General features: G+C 44.2%; 1 non-coding gene across 1 annotated transcript; it reads right to left on the reverse strand.

Annotated features, from left to right (window-relative positions):
* Positions 1-15819: 15819 nt before the first annotated feature.
* On the reverse strand, positions 15820-15951 carry Gm25919. Its single transcript, XR_003954809.1, has one exon. It is a non-coding gene; the product is annotated as a small nucleolar RNA SNORA17 (small nucleolar RNA).
* Between the last annotated feature and the right edge of the window lie 319 nt (positions 15952-16270).

The following is a 16270-nucleotide window of genomic DNA, read 5'->3' on the forward strand; positions in this document are numbered from 1 at the left end:
GCAAATGAATTGCAAATGAAGAAATCTCACCCAGGGGTGATTTCTTCTTGGGCTACCAATTAGGCTGTACAGACTGTGGTGCCAGGGGAAGGCCAGAACTTGTCATGGAAGGTGAAAGCCCGGTGAGTGTAACGAGTCATTTCCTGTCCCCGGAGAAGGGGTGTGCTGCAGGGTAAAGCGCAGAGGGTAGTGTGCGTTAGGGAGCGGGCGCAGGCTCGCAGCGTACATGACTGGCGTGCTAAAAGAGCCTCCAGAGTCAGCAGCTGTTAAGGCACAAATTGCCAGTGACACCGTGGAACTGAGTGATGGTCTTGCTGGAAGGAAAGCAGTATTTATAAAAATCCTATCCATATTTATGAACCTTTTCACTCAATCCTGGGGTCTTCACTGTTCTGTCTGGTGAGGGTGCCTGAGTGGTAAGTAGCAAAATGTTTATTCTAAGGAAAAAAAGGGGGGGGGAGCTTCTTTTTTATTCTTGAGAATTTCATGCATTTATACAAGGAAATACCATAGCCGTCACTATTTCCTCCCCCTCCCCCCACTTTCTTCCCTATATGACCGCCTCTCAACTTCATGTCCTCTTTTTCCTTTCTTTAAACACAAGTCCAATTAGTGTTGCCTACATGGATGTGGGAGTAAGGCCACCCTCTGAAGCGCGAGAGATCTACTAGTGGACACACAATAAAAATAAACATAAACATAAAAAGGTTTGCCCCTCCCCACAACTATCAACTGCTAATAGCTCTTTAATGAGGGATGGATTTTGGAGATCCTCTACCCCACGCACGCTGGAATTTTGGCCGGCTTGATCGTGTATAGGTCAGCAGAGCTGGAGTGAGTTATGCGTGTGACAGCCAGCCAGGTCCAGAAGTTTGCGTTCCACAAACAGCCCTCCTCGTTGTCCAGCCCTTACTGTCTTTCCTCTTCATGAACATTCCTCGAGCCCTGGTGGTGTTGGCGGGGACACAGGGTTGAGAGAGATGCCCCGCTGAGAGTTGAGCATCCAGTCACCTAGTCACTTGCTCTTGGCACCCTGGCCAGTTTGGCATCTCACACTGACCACTGCTGTAGCGAGAAGAGGCTTCTCTGACCACAGTTGAGAACAGCCCGAGTTTATAGACACAGATATTTATAAGGCTACTCGACAGCATGGCGGTTTAGAAAAGCGACAGCTGCAGCCTCTGCTCTAGGCCTATGACCTCCCAAGCCATCGACTTCTGACCGAGTTTACAGTACTAGGTTTCCATTCTCATTCCGTGGCTCCCAGCCTGCCCATTGCCTCTGGAACACCACTTCCAGGTATTCTGAGGCCGACTCTCTCGCCCTTTGGTTTCTCAGAATGATCACTTTGGCTCTCCACACTCCTGCGAGCTACATCCTGTGTCTCCGTTTGAGTTTCAAAGACCATGGCACTTTCTTTCAATTCCCAGTCAATCCTTTGAAAGGAAAGTTCCCTAATAAGTTTAAATTCACCAGGTTATTTCAAGAGTTGGTGAGCATAAGCACAATATAAGTAACTTTTTCCTTAATTAAAATATAGTTCCTCAGGCCCGAAGGGTGGCTCGGTGGTTAGGGATGTATACTGTGCTTGCAGAGGAGTTTGGTTTCCAGTACCCTTGTCAGACGGCTCAAATTCCCAGGCTCCGACACCCTTGTCCACTGGCACCCCTCCGTGTGTGTGTGCACACATACACATGCACATGCACACACATACACATGCACATGTACTTGAAGCTAGAAATGAATCTTTAAAAAATAATTACGTCATCGCTTCTCTGCCTTTTGGCTAAGATCAGGTGTAAAATGATTACGTCTTCCCACATCTGTTTTCTTCAGTGCTGGGGATTCAGCCCTCGTCCCCTGTGCATCCCAGACTTGTTCGGCCCCACTCACTTCTTTGTTGATATACTAGCTATGATGTTTTCAACTACTCTTAAGAGGAAATCCAACTTAAAGTGGTTTACGTAATGCTACATTCCAAGAGTCCACACCCAGAGTTTCTCTAAGCAGGAAGTATTCAGCAACAATGTTTATGATCCAGGTTTTATCACCTGTCAGCTCTGCCATTCTCAATGTATCTAATTTATCCAACATCTTCAATTCTCATCATTGCAAGATGGCTGCCAACCACGAGACCCAATTGTATTTAAAGCCAGCAAAAAAGAGTAGTTCCTTTTCAGAGAAGTTCCTTTGATTAAGAGGGGAAAAAAAGCATTTTTAAAACTTTTTAGGTTTTCTATGGAGCCATTACCCAGAATTAGGTCACGTGTCATAAATGCTACGGAATTTTGGAAATGAATGTGTTTTTAAATTCTTCATAGAAAGATGCTTCAGCCAGCAAGAAAATAATGTTTCGCGGAGTATTGTGGCCAGTGGAGGAAGTCTGTGTGTTAACTCCGTTTTGTCTTCTCTTCTTGAGCTTGAATTTATAGAACCGATTGCTTCTGAATGCTGCACTTGGATGCCATGCATGCAAATTTCTAAACAAAGGGAGCTGTCCTTTCTTGCTGTCTGCTGTCCCTGGCTCTTTTCTGTTCTTCATCTTAGGAAGAAGCACCAGTGTTCACAGAGTCACCAGGAATTCAGCTGTCATGTTTGGTTTTTGGCCTTCTGCCCCTCTGTCTCCCGTAGAGCCCTCACAGGGCTCCCTCACCTAACCTCTCCTGTCCTGCAGAACCGCAGAGCAGCACTGGAGACAGGGAGTGTACTCAGTAAAGGAGAACTAACTGGGTTTGGGGAGACATAGGTACAGAGGAAGACTATACAAGACTTAATGTTTTGACCCTGTGGGATCCGGCACGAGCCTAGCCTCCGTCTGTGCACATCTGGTAGGATATAGTCTTGGAGGTCACAGTTAAGTCAGTAAAATCCTGAAGGCCAATTTTGATTCTCAAGTGCATTGGCTATCGAGAATTTCCAGTGGACTTGATGGATCAGAGTAATGCAGAAGACAGGACCTCCAGCCCTGGGTTTTTATGGCATCCATAAAATACCTTTTACAGTTTCTGCTCAATTTTATGCTGTTAGGCTAAACATTTGACATCATATGGCACTTTAAGCACATTGATGTATGGGAAGTCAGCAATTGCATCTGTAATAAAAAGTCCAAAGTATGGGTTTAAAAAGTAATCTACTGTATTTATTATTGACATAAACAGTTACCTGTAGTTCATTTGAGCACCATCTTAGGTTTAACTCATGTATTAAAGATACTGTGCTTCCCATGCAGCAAGGTCACAGCCAAGGTGAAAACTGTATGTGGTTGGAAATGAAAAAAAAATCAAATGTATAATGATAAATATGTAAAAAGTGATATATATACACACACATACACATATATGATTTCATCTCTGTAAAGCCTCCATTAATAATAATATTCTGTTTATTCCTTTTACCTCCACCCTTGATCCCCAAATCTTCAAGCCTAGCTAACCACTAATCTGTTTTCCATGTCTTGAATTTTGTTCTTTGCAGAGTGATATATAAGTGGAATCATATAGGTTGCAGCCTTTGAGCTTGGCCTCCTTATTATTTTAAACTCAGTATAATTCCCCGGAGGTCTGTTAAGTTTTGTGTGGCTTGTCTCATAACCTGTTTCGGTATCGTGGTCACAGTCAGGGCTGAATAATCGAACTAACTTAAAATTACTTCCACCCAACCCAGAGCACCTGAAATCAAGGTGGCTTCATAACCAGAGAATGCTACTTACAACCATGAGTCCATTCTGTTGAATAAGAAGGGCTTATTTTTAAGCAACATTACAGTACGTTTTCACAAGCATAGCTAGTCCAGCTGAGAGTTAGTAGACAGGGTGCTTAAAGGACACCTATCGTCCTAACAGTAATTTAAGAGGTACTTTAGTCAAATATTGAACAAAAGTTTAGAAAAAGATCGTTCTCATTTTGCATTTGAAAAAAAATCTATACACTTCACATTAAAACCACTTACTGACGTCATCCGTACATACACAGTAAGTCCAAAATTGACGGAGAAAATGAACCTGCGTGGCAAATACCTTTTAGTGATCTTTTGTTGTATGGGAACGATTTTCTTGCTACAGTTCTTGATATATTGCATGTGAGATTAATGTTTTTCTATTCACTAAAATGAAAGTTGACAAAGAGAATTTCTTTCAGAAAACCTCAGGGGAGGAAGGTCTGAAGTTTGGCATATATTTCTGGGGAGGGCTGGCGGGTGGTGTCACAGGTCCCTAAGGCCATCCCAGAGTGTCTTCAGGGGGCCCCATGGGGCCCAGCATAAATTATTCTAGGATTGTAGTGGGTTACAGAGATAGGAACACAGGCTGGCTTCTGGAGGGAAGTGGGCAGTATCCCCACGAGTTCTTTTTGGTGAATGATACAGGACACCCCCAACTCCCACAACAGCAACTTGCAAGATGTGTGCAAAATGCTTCCAACCAAACTCATTGAAAACCCCTGATCATGGTCTTCACTGGAGACTGTCACATAGCAACCCCTGTCTTGCATATGCCTGATCCCAGACTAACGGAAGGAAAAGGCGTGTTCGGTATAAACTCATACTTCACAGAGAGTGTAGCCACATCAGATCCAGTTCACCAGTCAGCAGTGGAACCTCTCCGGAAAGTTGTATCCACAGATGCCATCCAAGGACCAGCACCCAGGATAGCACCCCAGGCCTGTGGTGTAAAGCTTTCTCACACAGCCATTCACCCTGTCACTTTGCTCTTCTCTCTGCCTAAGTTAGATTCAGGATATCATCAGCTGAATTATGTGACAGCGCTAAGTGAACAAAAAGAGCAGCTAGGCGTGTGTGTGTGTGTGTGTGTGTGTGTGTGTGTGTGTGTCTAAACACAATCCTAACACCAAAACTCCCCTGCACTTACTGTGGCTATGAGACATTGATAACGACAAGATATTTAATCTTTTTTTTTTAATAATTTAGTTTATGTGCATTGGTGTTTGCTTGCATGTATGTCTTTGTGAGGGGTCAGATCTCAGAGTTATAGACAGTTGTAAGCTGCCATGTGGGTGCCAGGAATTGAACCTGGGTCATCTGAAAGAGTAGTAAGTGCTCTTAACTGCTGAACCATCTCTCCAACACCAACAAGATGTATAAAATATTGTTTATTTAGCTTAAAATTTCACTTTCAAAATTCTCTGTGAGCTTCACCGTTACAATAGGGATTAGTTACATAGGTTCCAGAATATATTTCAAAACTAAATAAATACATGTTTTAGGAATGTGTTATTAAACATCACACAAAGACTTCCATTCTCAAATACAGAATATATTCATTCTCGAACACCAGTATTTGCCTCATAGCAAAGTTACACAAAGACTTGGCAAAAAAGAAGACTGCGGACCGGTATCTCTCATGAACAAAGAAGGGAAAGCTAACAGATCACTGGCGAGCCAAACCCAGAAATGCAGAGAAATAATTATACATTGTGTACAGGTAGGACTTGTCTCAGAAGTGTGGGATTAGCTCAGTCTATGAATTCAAGTAGCACACTATGCTGTAATAATAAAATAATGGGAAAATAAAATGATCACTTCTATCGACAACAAAACTTCCCCTCAAAATAAAAATATTACCAAATAACTAGGAAAAGAAAAAAAAAGTTCTTAGTACAATAAAAGACATATATCACAGAAACCCCATGGCCAACGTCATGTGGGATGGTGACATGAGATGCTGCTGTCCCTTTTATGCAGTTCTGCATGGGGGGGGGCAGGGGGGGGTTCCAGAAGTTAGGCGTGACAAAAGAAGAAAGGTATTCAGATAAAAAGAGAAAGCAGAGCTAGAGAGCTAGCTCATTGGCAAAGAGCACCTCTGCTCTCCCACAGGAAAGGGGTCAGTTTCCAGCTCTCACATGGTGTCTCACACGCTTCTAACTCTAGTTACAGGGATCTGCTGCCTCTAAGGGCACTGCCCACACACATGGTGCATGTATATACACTGGGAAAAAACACTCATAAATAACGTAAGACAAATGCATCTCAAAATCAAAATAGGAGAAAGCAGTTATTTTCATATTGTATGATGTTGTGTATAGAAAATTCTAAGAAATTCACTAAAAAAATATTAGGACACACAAATGAGTTCTGTAACTTGGAATATATACAATATCAACTTTTTGTTTAAAAAGTTAATTTTTACATACTAGTAAGGAACAATCAGGAAATTAGATTTAAAAAATAAGTTGGTTCGTAAATTGAATGCAAGGCTAGAATATTTGGAAATAAAATTAGATAACAGTCTAACAATTGTATAATTAATATCAAAATATTTTTAAAATTTTAATTTAATAAAAGAAAATGTATTATATGCACAGAGATCAGAAGACTGAATGTTGTTAAGATGACATTACCCCCCAAATGACAGACAAGTCAGTTATTATCCAAAATTCCAGAGAACAAAAATTAACAATTTGATCATAAAATTCACATGACAATTGAAAGGACCTGTGATAGCTGGGTACTCTTGAGTAAATAAAAACAAACATCAAAAATAAAACACTTTGGAGGAATCACAAAAGTGTTCTCAAAAGTTTATTACAAAACAGTGTAAGATTGTTAAAATAGTAGAAATGCCTATTAATGAGATTGACAGACAAGAAATAAACCGTGCTATTTGTAGTTTACTGAATTTTGACAAGTGCACCTCAACAACACCAATGGGAGAAAGCAGACTTTTCAACAAATTGTTCTGGGTAAACTGAACATACAGTGCCACAATATTAAGCTCAGATTCTCTTCCTATACACAGTAACCGACTCAGGCTGGGTAGGGAGGTTTGTTCTTAACAGCACTAAGGAGGCAAAGGCAGGCAGATCTCGGCGAGTTTGAGGCCAGCTTAGTCTATAAGGTGAGTTCCAGGACAGCTATGGCTGTGTTCTGGTGGGAGGGGAAATCATGCAATTTGTGGGAGTTGGTTTTCTTCTGGGGATGGAACTCAGATTTGGTGGCAAGTGCCCTCTCTCCCTGATCCATTCTGCAAGTCCCATGGCCACCTTTCTCCTTTAATCAATAGTGCTTTAGAAATCTGGTCAAAGACCAGTTTTGTTTGTTTGTTGTTTGTTGTTGTAAGGTTCTGTTAGGAGAAGGACTGCAAGCCCCTGTAATAGCACTGACATTCTCTAAGATGGTGGAGAGTGGTTCGCGGAGGTAAAGACAGCAGAGAGATCTCTCTCTGTGCTTATATGGATCTTTCATCCAAAGACAGAAATGCCAAGCTGTTAGTATTACAGATGTTGAAATCACATGATTATGGTTTTAGTCACCCCACCACAGAATTTGCTCTTGATTTAGATAATTTGAGTTATTAAGGCAAGGCTACCACACCCTTGGTGAGGCCATGCTCAACCAGGCTCCCTCCTGAAGCATGGGAGCCCTGAGCATCTCAAGATACGCTCAACCCTTGGGAGGTCCTGCCTTGTTCTTCTACTGAGCATGTGCATTTTATTTAAAGACTTTAAAACTAAAATAGGATTACATATTTTCCCCTCTGCCACCCATCCCTTGTTGAATGTGTGGGTTTTCAAAGACAACGGTTATCCTAAAACAAGCCAACCTAGAGGACTGTAGCCGAGAAAGTAGTCCTAGAGTGACATCCACTGGCCACAGGACCTTAGTGACAGGGTGACAGTGTCAGGACTCCAATAAGCATTTCAGGAATGCTCCAAAGATCTGAGCATGTCCATCCCAGACTGAATGATTTCCACTTTAAAAAAACTTTCAGCTATTATTGTCGGGGGGGGGGGGCGAAGACAGAGGCTGATGGCTCCCTGGGGCTCCCTGGCTGGCTAGCCTTGCCTACTTGGCAAATTTCCAGCCAGTAAAAGACTCTATTTAAGTCAGGCAGTGGTGGTTCTTGCCTTTGATCCTAGGAGAGGGAAATGGGGAGAGGCAGAGGCAGAGGCAGAGGCAGAGGCAGAGGCAGAGGCAGAGGCAGAGGCAGAGGCAGAGGCAGAGGCAGAGGCAGAGGCAGAGGCAGAGGCAGAGGCAGAGGCAGAGGCAGAGGCAGAGGCAGAGGCAGAGGCAGAGGCAGAGGCAGAGGCAGAGGCAGAGGCAGAGGCAGAGGCAGAGGCAGAGGCAGATCTCTGTGAGTTTGAGGATAGCCTAGCCTACAGAGTGAGTTCCAGTACAGCCAAAGAAGGCTACACAGAGAGAAAGCCTGTCTTAACAAAATAAAAGAAAACCAACCAGCAAACCAAACAAACAAGCAAAACAGACACACACACACACACACACACACACACACACACACACACACACACACAAAGATGCCTGAAAACTGTGAAGAATGTGACAGCCAGAGTGGTCTCTGGAGTTTATGTTCACGTGCACATATGTGTATCTTCACACCCAAACATTTACATGTGTGCACTTAATCTGTTATCAGTCATTACAGACATTCTCTACTTCTGGAAACATATACCGCATGTGCATTACAGATTAGCAAACGTCCAAAAGCATCACACTTTCTTCCTTTAGAGTGTGGGAAAACAGAGGTTTTCTTTGAACTTGTCATAGGTGTAGGGTTTTAATTTCATAACTTGTTAGTATGTGGAGTAGCTGCTTGAGCAGTTTAGGTTCCCACCAACGGCGTGAAAGGCTCCTTTCCCACCCCCTCACTTGCATCTGCTGTCATTGTTATCTCATTAAAAACACCTTCTTTTTTAATTCGATGGATATGTGTGTATGTTGGGGGGGTGTTTGCACGAGTTCAGCATCCCCAGAGGGCATCAGAGTCCCTGCAGCTGCCATTACAAGGGGTTGTGAGCTGCCAGTCTTGGAAACTGAACTTTGGTCCACTGAAAGAGCAGCATACTCTCTTAACTTCGGAGCCATTTCTCCAGCCCAGTTGATGTTGGTGATAACCTCCCAGACTGGAACCCAAAGCGCACAACCTTGAGTGTCAGTCCTCACCTCGAGCCACTACTCTTGACCACTAATGTGTGAGCCAGGCCAGCTGCCTGAGAGCTCCTGCGACTCTGTCTTTGCCTCACATCTTGCCTTAGTAATGCTGGAATGACAGATGTGCACATCACATGGGTTATATGAAGGCAAACTAAGTTCCCTATGTTTGTGTGGCACTTTAGCCGCTCAGCCATTTCACTGGCCCAGTGGAATCTTGATGTAATTTTAGTTTTCATTTTCCTGATGGCTAAAGTGTTGACCTTTTATTTAGGGATTACTTGCTGGGCATTTTGGCTTGTTCTGAGAATCGCCTGTTCTATTACTTTGTTCATTTATTGATTTGGCTGTTTGTGTGTGGGTGCTTTATTTTTTCCAGTTTAAAAAATATACATTCTGAATACTAATTCCGTGTGATCTAAATATCTCGCAAAGATTTATGTCCCCCATTCTTGGGCTCAGCATTACGGTGATTGTTCCATAGAAGCTGTTTTATTTCATGTGACCTCATTTGCTAATATTTGAAATTAATTCTTGAGTGAATTGAAGTCCTATTTTAAAAATCACTATGTATGGAATGCTTCCCATATATGTTCCTCTAGTGGTTTCAAGGTCTTAAAGGTTTCTAATCTATTGAATTATTTCCATACAGGGAAAGAGATAGGAATCTAATTTCAATATTATGCATCTGGCTGTCCAGCTTACCCACCACTGTCTGTTAGAGGGACTCTCTTTTCTCCAACATGTTCTGGGCCCATTGTGTAGGCGCAGGAGTCTGCAGCTAAGTGGGCTTATTTATAGGTTTTCTAGCTTATTGGTCTACCTCTCTGCTTTTGTTCCAGTACCATGCTAAAATGGTGATTTTCATAACACAAAATGCTGCAGCACTTCCAACAAGAAAATTTGGCAATATTTAGCAAAGTTCATTTTTTACTCTAATGCATGAATCCCTCCTTAGCCTAAAAAAAAAAAAGCCCACAATTCCTTCAGATAATAGAACAGTTATCGTACTCAAGATTATTGCAAAACATATTTTGTAATAACAGAACCCTGGAGATGTGCCAACTGCATCGCAATTCGGGACAAATGTGTTTGATGATATGGGATGGGGTGGAAGAATATGGAAAGGTGTATAAGCTGGTAAGAGTGAGGGAAACCTCTGTGAAATCTTATAGAACATTTCTCAATAGAAGTTAGGTAGACAACTGATACTGCTGCTTTTGGACAGGGCTTGATATACAGCCCTGCCTGGCTTTGAAATGTTGCTCCTCACCCCTCTCCTTTTTAAAGGCCTAAAGCAGGAACCAATTACGATGTTTAGCTTTGAAGCTTGGGGGAGGAATGGTGGAGGTGAGAACCGAACCGGACCGAACCGAAGGCTTCTCAGGTCAAGCAGATCACCAGCCTTTCTGACATGCTCGACAAACCAGGTCACTTAATGTGTACATATGCTGAAATACGTACAGATCAGAGGGTGATAACCGTGCGTGTGGGGTTAGGAGGGGGAGGAGTTGAACCATACGTAACTCTGCACTGTTGCAATTCTTATATTCTGACAAAACCATGCTAAGGGAGGAGACATTTATTTTGGCTCACAGTTTGAAGGGATGCAGTCTGTCATGGCAAGGAAGGCATGGTGTCTGCAGTGGTTAGCCAGACACTGGCAGCTTCTCATGATAAGAGCAAGGGACCCTAAATAGTCACCACCTTTAAGGTTTTCCCCAGTCATTAGCTTCTGCTACTAGGCTACACAGCCCAAACACTCTATGAAATGTCACAGAACCAAAGTTCATTTTTTTTACTCTAATGCATGAATTCCTCCTTAGCCAAAAAAAAAAAAATCACATTTTTTTTTTTTTTTAAGGAGTGGGTGGCAGCAGTGGACCAGGGGCTAGCGAGTCCCTTGTGCTCATCTGCTGATGGGCGCATGCTGGATTTAAAGCCGGGCGGGCGTCATTTCTGAATAGTCCCTCTCTGTCTCTCTGTTCTGACAAGCTGTGTTGGCACCACTTGGGGAATGTCCCAGTTGTAAAATATGCTCTGTAGAGGAGTGTTCCTATCTCCTAATGCTGACATTCCAGTGGCATTAAAAATAACCTTCTCATCCCAGAGGTCTGTGTTTGTGCGCGCGTGCGCGCGCGGGTGTGAAAGCCTGTGTTGTGAAGCTATACTCCTGCTTAGTAGCCTTTTGGCCAGCGAGGAAGGTGGAGCCCCTCCCTTTGGATGTCTTTCCTGCGCCATCTACTGGCAGAGGTGAACATTGTACCGTTGGCAAAGGAACACAACATTTTAGGCAGCTTGGGAAAGGGTAATGTTGGGAGCAGACAGTAAATCCAAAATCCACGTGGAGCGTGGTTATTGATACTCAACATAGCTGTTCCTGAATCAGGTTTGTCCTCCTTTTCAGTTTGTGATTCACAAATATAAATGCACCGTTATTATTGCTTGATTTATAATGATGCATTTCTGTTACTCAGCTAAAAGGCTTCTTTAAAAACTTTCCAGTTAGGGTTTGGCAAAATGTCTTAAAGAGTAGAGGGACTTGCTGTCAAGCACGACGACCTGGGATTCATCGCCAGAACACACACGCTGGAAGAAGAGAACCGACTTCTGCAAACTGTCACCCTACCACACACTCATTTATAAATAAGTGCATAAAGCAACTGTAAACATTCAAATAGAACCATTCATGATAACCTGTTTTTCTGATTCTCTCATCCCTTATAGGGGAGGAAAAATACAATGTGTTTACTTTCTGCAGTTGACTTTAATGCAGACTTCCATGCATGTGGGCGGGGAGACCAGCAGATAGCCATATAGTTAACACACAGATAGATGCATGCAAAACAGGAGAGAAAACAAATCCTAGTGGATGGGAAGGGGGCCATGGACACAGAACAGTCATAAAAGGCATTTGAAAAGTAGATTTATTAAAATAAATTTATATTTACTTATTAAAATAAATTTATTAATATAAGTTTGGTCATTTGTGTTAGATATTGAGTGTGCTATTTTATCCCCAGCATGATATATGGGGATGTGAAATACTCCCTACAGGCTTATGTGTCTGAAGACTTCATCCCCAGTTTGTTGGCATTGTTTTGGTTCTGTGACATTTCATAGAGTGTTTGGGCTGTGTGGCCTAGTAGCAGAAGTTAATGACTGGGGAAAACCTTAAAGGTGGTGACTATTTAGGGTCCCTTGCTCTTATCATGAGAAGCTGCCGGTGTCTGGCTAACCACTGCAGACACCATGCCTTCCTTGCCATGACAGACTGCATCCCTTCAAACTGTGAGCCAAAATAAATGTCTCCTCCCATAGCATGGTTTTGTCAGACATCTGGTCATACAATAAGGAAAGTAACTAACACGGTACCTGTTTTTATTCCCAACATGCCAGCCTTTCTGGTCTTCAGGACAAACCAATTGTGTATCTTCCAAGGTAGATAACTTCCCTCTCTTCCTCTTAAAACCTTTTTTCTTTTTTTGGGAAATGTTATGCATGCATGTTTTGCCTGCATGTATGTATTGTACCACATGCATACCTGGTGCTGGTAGAGGAAGAGGGCACTGGATCCCTGGAACTGGAGTTACAGAACAGATGGTTGTAAGCCATGATGTGCATGCTGGGAACTGACCCTAGGTCCTGTTCAAGAGCGGCAAGTGATCTTAACAACTGGTCCACCTCCCTGCCACTCTCCCTTCACCAGCTTTTCAAACTAGATAAGAGGAACATGCTGCCACTCTGGCGGTCTCTGCATTATAAACATATATTCCGCCATACATATTAATCCCACGTACGTTACACAAGTTTCTGTTGCTGTGAGAGATTCAGCTGGGCAGAGGAACAGTCTCTGGGACATCTTTCATGGCTGATTTGCTCTGTCACATTGCAGTTTGTGATGAGGCTGAAACACTGTGGTGGGACAGAGTGGTAGAGGAGAGCGGCTCATCTTGTGGTGGCCAAATGTCAGGGGAGAGGGAAGGATGTGGGGGAGGGGGGGAGAAGGGAAGAGAGCAGAGGGGTCTGGGGCTCGATGTATTCCCAAGGGCAGTACCCCAGGTAGACACTCCCTTAACTATGTCCGTGCTGTTTCCCCTGTATATCTTTCCCTGCAAAATTCACAATTCCATTTATCTTAAAGACTGAATACATTTCCATCTGATGTATGTACATTTTATTCACTCATTCACTCATTGATAGGCATCTAGGCTTTTTCCAGCTATTGTAAATAGAGCAACAGTAAATGTGGATGTATAAGCAGCTCTGGGTGTGCTGAGTTAGATTCTTTAGGACATGTGTCTAAGACTGCTATAGTTGGATCACGGGGTAGTTCTAGTTTTATTTTAAAAATTCCCATATTGGTCTCCATAAAAATCTTTGCATATTGATGCACTCCAGCAGCTCATCGATGGGGTAGGTGTTGGGGTGCGCTGATTCAAAGCCCTGGATCTGGGCCTGAGAGGTATCTGAGCTGGTCAGCCTGCTCACACTCTCAAGCCTTTGGGGTTGACTCACAAGTAGCCTCCACAACCAGAACCAGTTTTATCCTGTTGTCCAGGCAAGGTGCAGGACCAGCTCTCCTGGGTGCTGAAGCCAGGAAGGGACAAGGCTAGTTCTTCCACTCTCAAGATCCTTGGATAGCTTTCCTACCTGCCATAGGTGGTGAGGGCAAAAAGGAGGGGAAGGGACCACACAGCAGACAAGAGGCAGGACTGCCTCTCCCATGCTCAGGCCCACAGACCAGTTTGCCCATTCTCCCGACACTAGGGTCAGTTCTATTGTGCTGTCCAGGCAAGATGCAGGGCCTACTCCTGAGTGCTGCAGCTGGTGAGGGGCGGGACCAGTTCTGCTCTCATGACGTGCCCGCTCTACCTGTCGGGAGCCATTTTGCCTGCTTCTATCAGGCAGGGTCAAGGCAGGCCAGGGTCGGCTGGCAGATTTCCTGGCCTGTTGATGAATGAAATGATAAGGGGATATACTTGAAACTCAAGGCGAGGGGCTGGATGTCCTGCTAATCTTGGAGGAAAGAACAAGGAGGCCTCTGGATGGGTATAAATATCTAGTGTACATCAGCCATTGTCTATGCTGGCTTGTGACTTTGTTTCCCACAATACTATAAAGTATGTAAAGGTTATGAGAAACACATTTGGGGCTGGCACAGTATAGACCTGCAGCCCTCCCGATCTCTAACCCTTGTCTCTGAGTCTTCCTTTTCTATAATCCTCTCACTCTCCCCTCAGATGACAGGGACTCTGCCACAGACGGGACTCTGCCACAGACGGGACTCAGTGGGTCCTCCTCAATCCGTGCGAATCAAGGCCTCGACCAGATGGGCATAGAATCGGAGGGTGACAAACAGAGATGACATGAGAGAGTGTGTTGTCACAAAGTGAACACCAGTCTTATATAATACAGAAAACAAAGGGGTAGGATGTCACAGCAGGCAAAGTACATTGAAGTATCTGACACAAAACAGAGGAATGACTTGAAAAGGACTTGAAAGAACCAGGTAATATTTACAATAAAGATAAAACAGCCCTGCCAAGGGTCAGCTAATGACAGGTAAGGATTTCACACCTTATTCACAATTTGTGCTACTCCTTTGAGCCTTATGAAAGCTAGCACCAGGGGGTCTGCTCTAGCAGACCTTCTCATGAATAATGCAATACCACAACCCCCCTATTTTCTAGGCCTTGGCAAATACTTGCATATGAAAGTAACTTGGCTGTAATGACGATTCTAAAATATACTTTGCTAAGCTTGCCCTGAGATTTCTATCTCTTAGCCAGTAAAATACTCTAAGAAAGCATGCAAGACCCTCCACAATATTGCAGGGACAAATCTGTGGCATTCTAGCTATGGGAATGCCAAGGTTCCAGGAGGCTGAGTTTCCTTGAAACTCTTTGCCTCAGTACTGCTTCCAGGTTTCCAAACCTGTAATGCGAGTCACTACTGGAGTGGATGTTGCAGGACTCCTCACCAGCAGGACCAGGGCACAATCCCTGGTGAGGGGAAAAGGGGAGGAGGGTAGCTCTTCCTTGTCCACACCACCACACAGAGAGCAGGGCCAGCTCTCCCACGCTCATATCCCTAGGGTTGGCTCACCAGAAACTCCAGCAATGGGAAGTGTGTGTGTGTGGGGGGGAAGCTCTCCTGAGAACAGCATCTGGCTAGGGTCAGGGGCAGCTTTCCTGCACTCACATCCCCAGGGCCAGCTATCCTAGATCCAGGTGAGGGGTAGGGATGGTTCTGCATAGCTCTCAGATATCAGCATGTCTCCAGGTGGCAGCTCAGACCAGGGGCATCTCCCAGGCCTTGGTAACAGGTCTGTGGTAACAGACCCCTGCTGCTGTAGGGCTACACATATCCCCCACCTCCTGTGGCAGCATAGGTCAGGACCCCATCATGGTCCCAGTTGGCATCACCAGCCACTCACATCATCAGGCCATTCCTCACTACTCTCCAATCTCCAGTTCTGTCTCTCTTCATTGTGTCCACATCCTTATGTTTTTCTTTCCTCTTCCATTTTCCCACCACTTACTTGCTCCTCTTAGTGGCACCAGGGTCTTTGAGTGTCTGGGGTTGTCTCAGGAGTGGTTTCATGAGTGCTATGTCTTGCTTCTCTGCATTATGACACCTGGTAGGGGTCAACTCTGACATGGTCTGTGTCACTGCCCCCAGGTCTGCATGGTGCTGGACTGATTGGTGGTCATCTCAGGCTTGCTTCTCAACCAGGGCTAACAGTCCTGGGCAGGATTCTTCTAGTCTCCGGCTCACTCATCACCCTAGGAGCCGGTCCCGACCTGCAGCCTGTGCTGTACCAAGGAGCTGAATTGGTGGTCCTCTCATGCTAGCTCCCTGTCCAGGCCCCCTGGTGCTGGACTGGTGTGGCCTCAGGCTTGCTTGTTCTCAAGGGATGTCAGGCAACTTACTAATCATCTAGATGTTCACAAGTCAGCACACTGAGCATAGACGTAGCCTCTCTTCTCTGCCACCTAGTGGTGGACATGTGACAGCAGCCACACCTGCAATACTTCTAGGGGAAGGGTGTTTGTTTTCTTGATATTAACCTGTATGGCAGAGAGAGAGAGAGAGAGAGAGAGAGAGAGAGAGAGAGACAGAGACAGAGACAGAGACAGAGACAGAGACAGAGACAGAGACAGAGAGAGACACAGAGAGAGATTCGAAGTAACTTTAATTTGTCCTTTCATAATGGCTAAAAGGGTTAAAACCCTTTTCAAATATTTATTGGTCATTTTTGTTTCTTCTTTTGCAATCTGTTCACTCAATAGCCCTTCTTGCAACTGGGAAGTTTAAGAGGCTGTTACATTCTTGCAGTTCTTTATATATTTCTGACCTGCCCAAT

The sequence above is a fragment of the Mus musculus genome, chromosome 3 (assembly GCF_000001635.26).
Source record: "Mus musculus strain C57BL/6J chromosome 3, GRCm38.p6 C57BL/6J".
NCBI lineage: Eukaryota > Metazoa > Chordata > Mammalia > Rodentia > Muridae > Mus > Mus musculus.